This window comes from Hemiscyllium ocellatum, chromosome 29 (assembly GCF_020745735.1).
Source record: "Hemiscyllium ocellatum isolate sHemOce1 chromosome 29, sHemOce1.pat.X.cur, whole genome shotgun sequence".
Taxonomy (NCBI): Eukaryota; Metazoa; Chordata; class Chondrichthyes; order Orectolobiformes; family Hemiscylliidae; genus Hemiscyllium; species Hemiscyllium ocellatum.
The window spans coordinates 30546898-30562613 of NC_083429.1; the positions used below are offsets into that span (position 1 = coordinate 30546898).

The 15716-nt window shown below is 42.5% G+C and overlaps 1 protein-coding gene across 1 annotated transcript in view; it reads left to right on the forward strand.

Annotated features, from left to right (window-relative positions):
* Nucleotides 1-9268: 9268 nt before the first annotated feature.
* The window catches only part of LOC132829486 (otoancorin-like), a 108877-nt gene continuing 102429 nt past the window's right edge, over nt 9269-15716 (forward strand). The window contains exon 1 of the mRNA XM_060846698.1: nt 9269-9355. The gene's annotated coding sequence lies outside the window, so the exon portion shown is untranslated. The remainder of the gene's footprint in view (nt 9356-15716) is intronic.

A 15716-nucleotide genomic window follows, 5' to 3' on the forward strand; every position in this document is an offset into this window, starting at 1 on the left:
GCACCCGGAAAAAAACCCACGCAGACACGGGGGAGAATGTGCAAACTCCACACAGTCTGTCGCCTGAGGTGAGAATTGAACACAGGTTTCTGGCGCTTTGTGAGGCAGCAGTGCTAACCACTGTGCCACCGTGCCACCCAGGTCCTTCAAAGTTACCACCCAAGTTGATAGGATTATTAAGAAGGCCTATTGTGTGTTGACTTTTATTTCAAGAGGATTGAATTTAAAAGCCACGAGGTTATGCTGCAGCTCGATAGAGCCCTGGTTAGATCTCACTTGGAATATTGTGTTCATTTCTGGGTAACCTTGTTATAGGAAGGTTGTGGAAGTTTTCGAGAAGGTGCAGGGGAGATTTAACAGGATGCTGCCTTGACTGGAGACCTATGAAGCAAGGCTTTTCTCTCTCGAATGAAGAAGGGGAAGAGGAGACTTGATTGAGGTATTCAAGATAATGAGAGGCATAGATAGAGTGAATAGTCAGAGACTTTTTCCCAGGGCAGAAATAGCTATTAAATGGGGTCATAATTTTAAGGTGATTGGAGGAAGGTTTAGGGGAGATGTCAGAGGTTAGTTTTTACACAGAAAGTGGTGCGTGCATGAAATACACTGCCAGCGGTGGTAGTAGAGTCAGATACATTAGGAGCATCTAAGCGACTCTTGGATAGGCACATGGATGATAGCAAAATGGAGGGTGTGTTGGTTAGTCTGATCTTAGAGTGGAATAAAAGGTTGGCACAGCATCGATAACTGAAGAGCCTGTACTGTGCTGCACTGTTCTTTGTTCCATATTGCCTTATTCAAAGAGCAAGGGGTAATTCCAAGCAGAACGACACTGCTCATGTGTACTCCAGATTATTTTGTCCAGTGACAACCTACTGATTGATTTTTCAATTAGGACTAGTTCATACAATCATAGAATCCTTCCAGTTGTAAGCAGATCATTCAATCCAATTCTGCTCACACCAAGCCTTTGAAGGGGATCCCAGTCATACCCACCTTTACAAATAACCCTGCATTTCCCGTAGCTAAACGACCTAGCCTGCACATCCCAGGAAACTATGGACAATTTAGCATGGCCAATTCACCTAACCCCCACATCATTGGACTGTTGGAGGAAACTAGAGCACCAAGAGGAAACACACACAGAGATGGGGAGAATGTGAAAACTCCACTCAGATAGTTGCCCGTAGAATTGCACCTGCCCCTGGCACTGTGAGGCAACAGTGCTAACCATTGATCTACCATGATGCTTCAGCATAGCAACAACTAATTGATTGCTTCTGATTTGGGTGATTACAGCCTTGGGTATGGACAATACCTCAGAAATATCCAGCCTGCAAGAGAAAGCATACATCTTTCCCCCTCCCTTCAATATGGAGAATTAAAAGAAAATCCCAAGGAGTTGGCTACTCTCCCTCACCTTTCCAAGTATCTGTAAGTTTCCCATTCAAGAGAAATTTGGAAAAAATGCCTTTAGAGACACAGCAATGGTGAATCCTCAAACAGTGACTGGAAGACTGAGAATCTGTGGATTGACAACCTTGCATCATACGCAACAAAGCAGAAGGAGTCAAATGTTGAGCCAAAGAAAAACTCATCAATGTCTGAGCTAGATTAGTGCTACTCAGTTATTTTTCTTTCCCACGCACAATATTTCTGGCATCTCTTTATGAGTTAGCTTGTAAATGTGTGGGGAATTTTAAGAAAGCACTAGAATTTAGGCTAAAAAGTTAGAGATTAGTGATTTAACTAGTTTATTTTTGCATCAGTTTCAAAAGTCAGTTTGCTTACAACAAATAGCTATTTTCTTGCTAATTGAGAAAGAAAATCCAATGTGTATCTTCTTTTTAACTCTCAATTAGTCAGCTTTGTGAATTTGGTGATTCGTGGATTTAATCAAATTTTCAGATTTGGAACTACTCTGGGAATAGTGATGTTTGATTTTTAGAAAAAAGAAATCTTTTGAGTCATGGCTATGGATCCATATATAAAATCTCAGCCATGTGTCTACCTGCCTTTTTGTCTCTTCATGGAATGTCATTCTTTGTCCAAATCCTGGAACTTTAAAGTAACCTTGAAGGAACTTCAGGTAAAAAGAGTGGTGTCAAGCGATGCACATTCATTAGTAGTAGCCTCCACTGTCCCACGCTCTCATTGGAGAAATACAACTGGTGGTGGGTTGAACTTGATGGTCACCACACATGCGGCAAGGGTGAAGTCAAGGAGGTGAGACCTTCACCGTGACCTCAGCCAACATGGGGATTTCCCCCATGCTGTACACACCATTCTGCATCACAAATCAGGCCAAAGTGGGTCCTGCATTTGCTGGATATTAGAGTCAAGCTTAGAGTAGTGCTGGAAAAGTACAGCAAGTCAGGCAGCATCCGAGGAGCAGAAAAATCGATGTTTCGGGCAAAAGCCCTTCATCAGGATTGAGGCTGGGAGCCTCGGGGATGGAGAGATAAATGGGAGGAGGATGGGGCTGGGGAGAAGGTAGCTAAGAGTGCAGTAGGTAAATGGAGGTGGGGGTAAAGGTGATAGGTCTGAGGGGAGGGTGGAGTGGATAAGTGGAAAGGAAGATTGACAGGTGGGACAGGTCATGAGGACGGTGCTGAGCTGGAGGGTTGAAACTCGGATAAGGTAGGCAGAGGGGAAATGAGGAAACTGGTGAAGTCGATATTGATGCCATGGGGTTGGAGGGTCCCGAGGCAAAAGATGAAGCGTGCTTCCTCCAGCATTGGGTGGAAAGGGAGTGGCGATGGAGCAAGTCCAGGACCTGCATGTCCTGGACAGAGTGGGAGGGGCAGTTGAAATGTTCGGCCACGGAGCAGTGGGGTTGATTGGTGCGGGTATCCCAGAGATGTTCTCTGAAGCACTCTGCGAGTAGGCATTCAGTCTCCCCAATGTAGAGGAGACTGCATTGGGAGCAACAGTTGCAATAAATGACATTGGAGGACGTGCAAGTGAAGCTTTGATGGATGTGGAAGGTTCCTTTGGGGCCTTGGATGGAGGTGAGGGGGCAGGTGTGGGCGCAGATTTTGTAATTCCTATGGTGGCAGGGGAAGGTGCTGGGAGGTGAGAGTAGGTTGATAGAGGGTTTGAACTTGATCAAATAGACGCGGAGGTGACAGTATTTACGTAAAGTAGATAGGGGTGGGGAAGGAAATATATCTCTGGCGAGGTGGTCCGTTTGTAGGTGGCAGAAATGTCAGTGGATGATGCGATGTATACGGAGGTTGGTGGGGTAGAAGGTGAAAACCAGGGGGTTCTGTCCTTGTTGTGATTGGATGGGTGGAGGTGTGAGGCATGAATGAGATACATTGGAGGGCATCTTTCAATCACGTGGGTGGGGAAATTTCAGTCTTTAAAGAAGGGGGCCATCTGGTGTGTTCTATGGTGGGACTGGTCCTCCTGGGAGCAGAAACAGCGGAGGTGGAGGAATTGGGAATGGGGATGGCATTTTTGCAGGAGGTAGGGTGGGAGGAGGTGTAATCCAGTTTGCTGTGGGAGTCGCTGAGTTTGTAGAAAATGTCCGTGTTGAGTCGGTCACAGTTGATGGAGATGAAGAGGTCCAGGAAGGGGAAAGAGGTGTCAGAGATGGTCCAGGTGAATTTAAGGTTGGGGTAGGATGTGTTGGTGAAGTTGATGAACAGTTCAACCTGGGAGCACGAGGTGGTGCCAATGCAGTCATCAATGTAGCGGAGGAAAAGGTGGGGAGTGGTGCCTGTGTAACTCCAGAAGATGGACTGTTCTACGTACTGACAGACAGACATAGCTGGGCCCATGTGGGTACCCATGGCTACCCGTTTTGTCTGGAGGAAGCAGGAGGATTTGAAGGAGAAACTATTGAGGGTGCGAACCAGTTCGGCCAAATGAATAAGAGTGTCAGTGGAAGGATACAGGAGGGGATTTTGGGAGGGGAAGAAATGGAGGTCTTGGAGGCCATGGTCTTGGCAGATGCAAGTGTAGAGGAACTGGATGTCCATGGTGAAGATGAGGCATTGGGGGCCAGGGAATCGGAATTCTTGGAGGTGTTGGAGGGCATGAGTGGTGTCCTGAATGTATATTGGGAGTTCCTGGACCCAGGGAATGGGACAGTATCGAGGTAGGTGGTGATGAATTCAGTGGGGCAAGAGCAGGTTGAGACGATGAGTTGGCTGGGGTAGTCAGGCTTGTGGGACTTGGGTAAAAGGTAGAATCAGGCGGTGTGTGGTTCCTGAACTATGAGGTTGTGGGTGGGAGTTTCCCTGAGGTGGTGAGGTTGTGTATGGTCTGGGAGATAATGGTTTGATGGGGGGTGGCGGGTGAGGTCATGGTCAAGGGGGCGGTAGGAGGAGGTGTCTTCAAGCTGGCGCCTGGTTTCAGCAGTGTAGAGGTCAGTGTGCCAAATTGTGCATCACAAATCAGTCATCCAACCAACAAAGCTGACTGACTGACTCTCCTTTCCAACCTCTCCTTTTGCCTGAGGTATGGTGACCCACAGGTTAAATTATCACCAGTCGTCTCTCTCTCTCTAATGAGAGAGCCAATCTATGTTCCAACATGACTTTCGTGACTTTACCCTTCTAAAAAGAGGAAGCAATGTAATAATGAAATACAAATGAAACATTGTGATAAAATCAAACTCATCCAACTTTCCAATCAAAATTGAAAATACCAACAATGGCATTTTTGAAAATGGGGTTCTATGTGATAACCTTTTTGCCGCTCACACATAATCAGATGGATAGCTTTCTGCACTAAACATTTTCAATCAATTTATATGAATATTTTTTTTTAAAACTTAGTGCAAAAAGTATCAGCTTCTGCACAGATTCTGCCAACTATACTTCTAATTTATCAATCCACACATCATTAGTCGAACTTCTAAAACATTGACTTCCAAAGTCAATCAGATGTGAATGAGACCATCACCTTTTTGGGTGGGCAACTTTGCCTGGTGTTTGATTAAAACCAGAAAAAAAGCCAAAAGGACAATATATATTGATCCAAACATCTGCTTGATATCTCATCCTGAAAAATGTGTTGTCTAATTTGGACCTAAGTCATGAATACATAAGCCATGCATACATCTTCGGTCATAACAAATGTGCCTCAAATAGTGTCAGAGATATGTGATAGATTCTTGTTGAAAACTGTGGTCCAATGGATTAGGTCTGATTGTGTGATATCCTCATAAGATATAGTATACAAAGTAATGCAATAGCACATACTCCTGCTCTCTCAGGCAATCTCATGATGAGATGAAGTCATGATAAAATGTTTTTGTTACTTCAACAGACTTTGTAAATTTTGCTGGCAACACATCTTGCCGAAGACAATATACCTCAATTAGAAATCCATGTCTGACCATCTACAGTAAAGTAAAAAGTGAAGTCTGCAGATGCTGGAGATCAGAGCTGAAAATGTGTTGCTGGTTAAAGCACAGCAGGTCAGGCAGCATCCAAGGAACAGGAAATTCGACGTTTCGGGCCAGAGCCCTTCATCAGGAATGAGGAGAGTGTGCCAGGCAGGCTAAGATAAAAGGTAAGGAGGAGGGGCTTAGGGGAGGGGCGATGGAGATGTGATAGGTGGAAGGAGGTCAAGGTGAGGGTGATAGGCTGGAGTGGGGTGGGGGCGGAGAGGTCAGGAAGAAGATTGCAGGTTAGGAGGACGGTGTTGAGTTTGAGGGAATTGACTGAGACAAGGACCCTATATATTTCCCTCCCCTCCCCTATCAGCGTTCCGCAAAGACCACTCCCTTCGTGACTCCCTCGTCAGGTCCACACCCCGCACCAATCCAACCTCCACTCCCGGCACCTTCCCCTGCAACCACAGGAAATGCAAAACTTGCGCCCACACCTCCTCCCTTACTTCTCTCCAAGGCCCCAAGGGATCCTTCCATATCCGCCACAAATTCACCTGCACCTCCACACACATCATCTATTGCATCCGCTGCACCTGATGTGGCCTCCTCTATATTGGGGAGACGGGCAGCCTACTTGCGGAACGCTTCAGGGAACACCTCTGGGACGCCCGGACCAACCAACCCAACCACCCCGTGGCTCAACACTTTAACTCTCCCTCCCACTCCACTGAGGACATGCAGGTCCTTGGACTCTTCCATCGCCAGAACATAACAACACGACGGTTGGAGGAAGAGCGCCTCATCTTCCGTCTGGGAACCCTCCAACCACAAGGGATGAACTCAGATTTCTCCAGTTTCCTCATTTCCCCTCCCCCCACCTTGTCTCAGTCGATTCCCTCGAACTCAGCACCGCCCTCCTAACCTGCAATCTTCTGCCTGACCTCTCCGCCCCCACCCCACTCCGGCCTATCACCCTCACCTTGACCTCCTTCCACCTATCACATCTCCATCGCCCCTCCCCCAAGTCCCTCCTCCCTACCTTTTATCTTAGCCTGTCTGGCACACTCTCCTCATTCCTGATGAAGGGCTCTGGCCCGAAATGGCGAATTTCCTGTTCCTTGGATGCTGCCTGACCTGCTGCGCTTTAACCAGCAACACATTTTCATCTACGGTAAAGAATAAGTTAGCTGATAGCCCAGGAATATGTCCTTCAAAAACACACTTTCCAAAATTCAGAAAATCAGAAATAGATAAATTGATAATAGATTGATGTTACTGAGTCTATATCTTGAGTCTTATTGTGTTTTTAAATATAATCCTTTCAGTACAAACCTTTCTTTCAAGAGCTTTTGTGTTCTAGCAAAAGGCTGACTAGGTTGGGTTTTTTTCCCTGGAGCATTGAAGACTGAAGGGTGACCCTATAGAGGTTTATAAGATCATGAGCAGCACAGATGAGGTGAATAAACAAGGTCTTTTCCCAGGATGGAAGAATCAAGAACGAAAGAGCGTAACAGAGACATAGAGTAATGCAACACAGAAACAGGCCCTTTGGCCCAAATTGTCCATACTGACCAGAGATCCTGAATTAATCTAGTCCGATTTGCTAACATTTGGCCAATATCCCTCTAAATCCTTCTATTCATATACCCATCCAGATGCCTTCTAAATGTACCAGCCTCCACCACTTCCTCTGGTAGCTCATTCCACATATGCACCACCAACTGCATGAAAACATTACCCCTTAGATCTCTCTTTCACGTCTCACCTTAAACCTATACCATCCCCTACTTTGGATAAAAAAACCTTGACTATTCATCCTATCAATGTCCCTCATGATTTTATGAACCTCCATAACCTCTAACTCTCCAATGAAAATAGCCCCATCCTATTCCGCCTCTCCTTATAGCTCAAACATTCCAAACACGTCAACATCCTTGAAAATCTTTTCGGCATCCTTTTAAGTTTAACAACATCTTTCCTATAGCAAACAACTGTAACTGAATGCATAATTACAAAAGTGGCCGAACCAATGTCCTGTGCAGCCACAACACGACCTCCTAATTGCTATACTCAATGCACTGACCAATAAAGGCAAATGTACCAAGCACCTACTTCACTTCCTGTGACTCCACCTTTAAGGAACGATGAACCTCCACCCCAAGGTCTCTTTGTTTGGCAATACTCCCTAGGGCCTTACTGTTAAGTGTAGAAGTCCTGTCCTGATTTGCCTTTCCAAAATGTAACAATTTATCTAAATTAACTCCAGCTGACACTTCTCAGCCCATTGGTCCACCTGATCAAGCTCCTGTGGTACTCTGAGGTAACGTTCTTGCCTGTACATGCCGCTGGCAACTTACTAACTATACCTTCTTCATTCACATCCAAATGTAATGTAAATGATGAAAAGCAGTCACCCCAGCACTGACCCTTGCTGTACACTGTACGTCACAGGCCTCCAGTCTGAAAAACTACCCTCCCCCACCACCCTCTGTCTCTTATCCTCAGCCAATTTTATATCTAAATAGCTGGCTCTCCTTAGATTCCATATGATCTAAACTTACCAGCTAGTCTACCATATGGAACCTTGTTGAATACCTCACTGAAGTCATGTAGACAATGTCCATCTCTCTGCCTTCATCAACCTTCTTTGTTACTTCTTCAAAAAATTCAATCTAGTTCGTGAGATATGATTTCCCATGCATAAAGCCATGTTGACTCTCCCTAATCAGTCTTTACCTTCCTAAATGATGTATATCCTTACCCTCAGGATCCCCTCCAACAACTTAACTACCACTGATGTCAGGCTAACCAGTCTATAGTTCTCTTGTTTTTCCTTACCACCTTTCTTAAATAGTGGCACCACGTTAGCCAACCTCCAGTCTTCCGGCAGCTCATCTGTGGCTATCCATGGCAGAAACATCTCGGCAAGGGGCCCAGCAAACACTTCCCGAGCTTCCCACAGAGTTCTGGGATACATCTGATCAGATCCTGATCCACTTTTATGCATTTTAAAACACCTAACACCATCGCTCTATCATTTGGACACTTTTCAACATACCATTACTTATTTCTCCAAATTCTTTATCTTCCATATCCTTCCCCACAGTGAAATATTTGTTTATTAATTTAAGGTGAGGGGGAAATCTTTAAAAGGGACCTGAGGGGCAAATTTTTCACACAGAGGGTGGTGCATGCATGGAATGAGCTGCCAGAGGAAATAAAAGATGTAGGTACAAATAGAACATTTAAAAGAACTTTGGACAGGGGCATGATAAGGAAAGGTTTAGAGGAATATGGGCCAAATGCAGGCATTTGAAACTAATTCAGCTGAGGATACCTGGTCAGCATGGATGAGTTCAACCGAAAGGTCTGTTTTCGTGATGTATGATTCCATGACTCTATGTTAACCATCTGTTAGCCCTACCTCCAATGTCCATGACAGTAATTCTTCACCTTCAGATAAATGCAGCTCACTGTCAAGGTCCTGAGACATTCTCCCATCCATTAATGCAGAGCCAGAATTGCCATTACAGTGTCAGAGTCATCTATGAACTGGCCCAGGCCTGCTCTGAAGTGAAGGAAGTTAATCACAATCTAGAAAATATTTCTTTTTTAATTTTAAGAACTCTCACTGGAGCACTGGACAGAACTGCTCCAGAGCAGAGCAGATGGGAAGTGGCTAAATGTCTTGTCTCTACACATCAGCAAATAAAGGGAACTCCAGTATCTGTTACAGTATTGTTCAACTTTTGAACAAAGAATCATATTAATGACGCAAAAGAGTGAATAATTAAAGGTGGGGGATCACATAGCAACTTGTTAAAAAGCTGAGTGCATGCTCCAGAGCTGAGGCCACAGATGCAAAATAATATAAAACACTCCTCTCATCACCCCACCCTAAACCGAGGCAGATAGGTACAAGTAAGTACAGGTTCATCAGCAGTTAGTGCTGACTGTGGGTCGTGAACAAGCTCTGAGCACTCAGTCAGCCTGCAGGTAGAACAAAAGGTAAGATGGGTATTGCATATTTCTTCATATTAAAAAGGATTAGCAAAATCATTTTCTTCTTCTAACTCTCAGGTCCGAATCAAAAAATGCAATAATGTGATAATTCCAGGTTCTACGCAGCAATGTAAAATCCACAATGCTTTGCCTCAGACTAAGAATGCAGTCTTTGTTTTGTTGGCGGGCTGGTTTTGTATGCATTCCCTCAAGATATATCTATTGAATTCAGCAATTCTTCTGTTGCTTATTCCAAAAATTGTTTATGTAAGACAAGAAGCAAAAACTATTGAGTATTTTCTGGAATTTGAGGGGTTTCAAGAACACATGTGTTTTAGAAGCTTAAGAATGTTGATGTGAGTTGTAAATTTGAAGCTCAGTGATTTATCTTCAGAACTTAAAAAAGACTACATTTTATTTATTTCTCTTTAATAACAATCTTTTCAAAGATACTCTATTCTTGCAAACAATATTTGCTAATCGCAGTTAAGATGTGTGACGGAGTCACAAGACTGTTTGAGAACCTGTTTATGTTTTTTAAAAAGGAAATCCTTAACTTTCTGGGTAAAATTATGGCGGAATATAAAAGCATGGGAATAGTGGTATGTCTTTATAAAGTACAGATTAGCTCCTGGCAGCTGATTAGATCTCTGGATGGCAAGTGTAGAACAGGTCAATGTCAACAACAGATGACTCAATCTTGGTTCTAGCTGGAATGGATTTGGGATCTGTCCCATTGCTCTACCAGTAGGGGGTATCAAATGCTGAGGCTTGGATTCAGAAAACTAAAGAGCAAAACCCATCTCTGGTATTATGCTCAATCTGGAAACCACACTTTGGAAAAGGCGTCAAGGCATGAGGCACAATGCAGAAGACACTTAGCTGAGATTAGGGGCTTCTATAGAAAAACCTAGGAGCAAAATTTTTAATAAAAGGGAAACTTTAATAGAGGGTATTTTAAATCCTGAATGGCTTGGAGTAAATAAGCAAAAACAAATTCCATTGTCCACAGTGCCAATAACCAGAGGTTAGAGATCTAGACTAATGGGCAGAGGTGATATGAAAATTTCTTCTAAACAGCATTTTGGTTTAATCTGGAACACACTCCATAAAGGTGGATGAGCATTCAATTATAACTTCCATACCATTATTATTCTCAAGACAAAAAAATTTACAAGACTACAATGAAAGAGCAAGACAGTGTTCTAACCTTGAAGAGATGGTACACAGATAACAGATCAAATGGCCATCTTATGTGGCTTATCATTTTAAAATTTATCAAACATTGATTACTTGCCTTTATTTGTCAGAGTATTGAGTATAGGAGTTGGGAGGATGGGGGTCATGTTACAGGGCATCGGTTAGGCCCCTATTGGATTGCTGCATACAGTTCTGGTCTCCCTCCTACAAGAAGGATGTTTTGAAACTTGAAAGGATTCATAAACAATTTATAAGGATGTTGCCAGGGTTGTAGGGTTTGAGCTATTGGGAGAGGCTGAATAGACTGTGGCTATTTTGCCTGGAGCATTGGAGGCTGAGGGGTGACCTAATAGACATTTATAAGATCATGAGAGACATGGATAGGATAAATAGACAAGGTCTTTTCCATATGGTGGGAAAGTCCAAAACTAGGGGGCATAGGTTTAAGGTGAAAGGGAAAAGATTTAAAGGAACCTAAGTGATAAATTTTTGATGCAGACGGTGATGTGTGTATGGAGTGGGCTGCCAGAGGAACCAGTGGAGGCTGGTGAAATTACAACATTTAAAAGGCATCTAGATGGGTATATGAATAGGAAGGGTTTGGAATGATTTGGGTCATCGCTGGCAAATGGGACTAGATTAATTTAGGACATCTGGTTGGCATGGACGAGTCAGATCAAAGTGTCTGTTTTTGTGCTGTACAGCTCTATGACTCTATGACTGTATTTGATGATGGACTGAATGGCCACCTGCTGTACTTTCTCATTTTAAGATGGTATTATATTAGATTTTTAAATGGGAACATTTTTCTAAGAAGTCAAAATAATATTTAATTTTTGTTGTCTTGATAAATAACGATGAGCAAAGCTTTACTGTGTCATTTCTTTACAAATATTTTTCATCGCGTCTGTAGAAAATTGTGAGGATTCTGCCCCTCTGTATTCAAAGCTGAGTGTGATAACAGCATTGCAGTAATGCATTGAAGATGGTGCAAGCCTATGTTAATATGAAGCATCAATATTTATAATGCATCTAATTATTTTTGGAAGCTTTGGCCAATACGTAATGCTTGTTAACACGAATGTCGGAGTCTTGGTGACTCATTAATCATGGTATATAAGGAATCAACAACAAGGCCTCTTTTCCCATGACACTAACTGAATCCTCCTTATTACTTCGTAAAGAACTAAAGATGTTCACATTGTTCCCCGCTCCCCAATTAACAATGTTTACGGAGTGTTAGGTTCATCCTACAAAAGGGGATAGTGCCAGTGATAGGTAAAGAGAGAGAGCTGTTGATTGCTTCGACTGCTGCTGCAAAAAAAGTTTGTTTCTCGAACCTGAGAAACCCAAGATAGTGGAACTCTCTGATAAGTTCAGGCTAGTTAGGATTTGCTCCTTTGTGTTTGTGAGTGCTTAACTCATTCTTCTCTATTTCAATCATTTCACAGTTTAAACAACTTCAAGAAAATGATTCCTACTTTATTTTTCATTTTGAAACTCTTGTATCTCCTACTAGTTCCCTTGTTTTATTTTCATTGTAGGGTGAAAACATCTTTGTATTTTGAAAATTTTCATAATAAAGATAGCCTGAGGGTTCTGCTGGGAGTGGCATGAACTCACTCCTCTATGACTGTCGCAGATAGTCTTATAAACGTCTATGAGGTCCCTTGAAAGAAGCAAAGAAACAAGATGAAGGGATAGAGCAAACGTATGTTTATTTTGGACCTAAATCCCCCAATTCTGACTTTCACATGACAGGAAACTGAATCAATTGTGCCTTTAATGTAAGGTAAGGGTGCTGATTTCAGCCTGGGCAATTTTGTCTATTTCTCAAAATGAAAGGACAAATGGTCAGAGATCTTACCCTTGGCCTATATTTGGTGGCTCAGATGGTCCACACGTGGACCCAAGGTGAGGTAAAAATCTAGCTTGACTGCCATCTTTTCCACAGCTGAATAAGTTGTTGCTCATTGACATGAGTCATGTCCACCTGGGATAGGTGTCTGAGTTTGCAAAAATGGAACTTAGATGTGTCCTGTCTGCTTAAGTCAACTAGACCATCCCAGTAAACAGAGGTCTTCAGCAAGATGAGGTTGGAAAGGTGTCTGATTGGGGACGGGGGTGGGGAAAGATCTCCAGCTTTAGAAAGGAAGTAAGTAATAATTCAGGATAGTTGTTGCATTTGCAACCTAAGGCAGGGTTTTATCTTTCCCAAGTCATGTCCTTACCCTCCACTTCATCTGATGGAGAACTTTGGCTTAGTTTGTCCAAAAGACTCATAGCCACCAAAACCAGCAGCCCACCTATTAGTTGAAATCATAACATCAGAAGTAGGAACAAGATTAGGTCATTCAGCTTGCTCCACTGTTTGACAAGATCATGGCCAATCTGACTCAGGTCTCAACTCCTCTTTATTGCCAGCTTCTCATAGCCTCATTTCTGCAATATTGCAAAAAAATCCATCTATCCCCCTCTCTAAATATTTTCAGAGCTACTGAAAAGAAGTACTTTCTATCCCCACAATCCTTTGGGTTAAGAATTCATTCGAGGCATTCATTGCCCAGGAGAGAAGAAATTCCTTTGCCTCTCAATTCTGAATAAGTGTCCCTTTTATTCTGTGACTCTCTTCCCTTGTTCATGATTCTCCCACTAATTCTAACATTTTCACAACATCCACCCTGCCATGAACCCTCAAAATCTTGCATATTTCAATAAGATCACACATCTATTCTTTGAAACTCTAATGAATATATGCCTGACCTGTTTAGTTATTTGTGATAACTCAATCTTTTCATCCCAGAGAATCAGTCTGACAAATCTCTTTCAAACAACCACTAATGCTAATTCATCGTTCCTGAAATATTAGAACCAAAATTGACCACATTATTCCAGATGTGGCCTCACTAACACTCTGTAGAGTTTTAACAAGACTTCTCTATTTTTAAACTTCAATGCCTTGGAAATCAAAGTCAAGTTTCATTTTGCTTTTTAGTTACATGCTGCACCTGCATGCTAACATTTTTGCTTCATACATTAAAAACCCAGAATCCTATCTAGTGCATTTTTGGAGTCATTCTCTATTTTAATTATAGTCTGCCTTTTTGTTTCTTCCAACCAAAGTGCAACACCTCCATAATTTCTTGCATTGAATGCTATCTGCCAAGTTTATGCCCACTTACACAGCATATTTATAACCCCTTGCCAATTCCTCATATCTGCATCATTATAGGCCCTTCCAGCTATTTTATATTATTAGCAAATTTGGATACATTACACTCTGTCACTCGTTCCCAAGTCATTAGTATAGCTCGGAAATAATTGAGGTCCTCGGACTGACCCTTGTGACACTCCACCAGTTATATCTTGCCAGCATGAAAAATATTTATCATTCTTGACTCTTCTGTGTGTGAAGCAACCCTCAATCCATGCTTAAACATTATTGCTAATACGATGAACTCCTATCTTGTGCAAGAACCTTTTTATGTGGTACCTTATTGAATACCTGCTGGAAATCAAAATAAAATGCATTCTCCTGATTCCTCTGTATCAAATTTGCTTGATGCTTCCTCAAAGATTGCGAGTAAGTTTGTTAAACATAATTTCCCTTTTTCAACCCTCTTTGACCCTATTTGATCATATTATGTCAATGTCCTATTGTTTCCTTAATCATGGTCTCCAGTATTCTCCCAATGGCAGCTAATAGACTAATTGACCAATAATTTCTTGCTTTCTACCTCCCTCCCTTCTTGAATATTACATTAGTGGTTTTCCAATCTGCTTGAATGCTCCTGGATTCTGCAATATTTCAAACAATGTCTCTATTATTTCTGCAGCCTTTAATGATTTAATATACAAAGTGTTTATCTTGCCTATAATACAAACAACCATATTTTTTTGTTGCCCAATACATATTTTGGGTGACAGACTGATTTTTAAAAGAAGTTTGAGAGCTTTTAATATCATCTGAAACGAGGTGATGCAACGATCTACAGAAAGTGCCTGTCACCAGAACTGGATTTAAATGCATATGCAGTTCCTGCTGGGGAAGGTGGTGATATCAGCATGATTTTTAAGGACAGTTTTAAAATATTCTTTGTGGCTTCAATCAATAATATAAGCTGATTCTGAGAGCAGGGGGCCTTTACAATTGGAGCTTTGATTGCAGCATTACTTCCCTGCTAAGTTTAAGATTCATAGTCAGAACCCACAGGCCATGTATTCACACAGAGCTGTGATTCAGACTCCACTTTGACCATAGCTGTAATTTTAAAAAAAAACTTTCCAAAATGCCTCATTGTCACAGAGCTGACTACCATTGTAGTGTCTAAAAACAGGCTTGAGAAGCAAGCCTTGATAACAGCTGCAGGACTGGTTGACTGGATGAAAGGAGAATAGTTTGTTGTTAGGAAACAAACTTCCTTTGCCCCTATAATTGGCTCCCTTCTCATGAGACAGTCAATAATTGGTGATCCAATTCCCCACTGAACATGCAGAGATCATGGTTGTAAGGGAGCTGCCCTTTGGTTCCTGTTGTGCCTCTTTACCCCATTGAGAAACATAAAATCCAGCACACAACGAGCCTGAGTGTGCAGCCAAGCAGCTTTCCTCAATGTTCATAGAGTGATACAGCACAGAAACAGTCCCTTTGATACAATGCATCCTTGCTGACCAGGTTTTCCAAACTTGCCTGCATTTGGCCCATATCCCTCTAAACCCTCTAAAATTCATTTACTTATCAGAATGTCTTTTAAATGTTGTAATTGTACCTGTACCTATCACTTCCTGTAGCAGTTCAATCCTCACACAAACCTACCTCCCACCATGTGAAACGTTGGCCCCCCCAGGTCCCTTTTAGATACTTTTCCTCTCACCTTAAAAATACACCCCCTAGTTTTAAACTCACCCACTCCTTGAGGAAAAACCTTTGCTATTCGCCTAATCCATGTTCCTCATGATTTTATAAAGCTCTGTAATTTCTATGCTCCAATGAAAAGAATCCCAGCCTAAGGTTAATAGAATTGCTACAGTCTAGAAACAGGCCCTTCGGCCCAACAAGTCCACACTGACCCTCCAAAATGTAGCCCACTCAGACCCATTCCCCTACCCTATCATCCTATATTTACCCCTGACTAATGCACCTAACCTACACATCCCTGAACAGTAT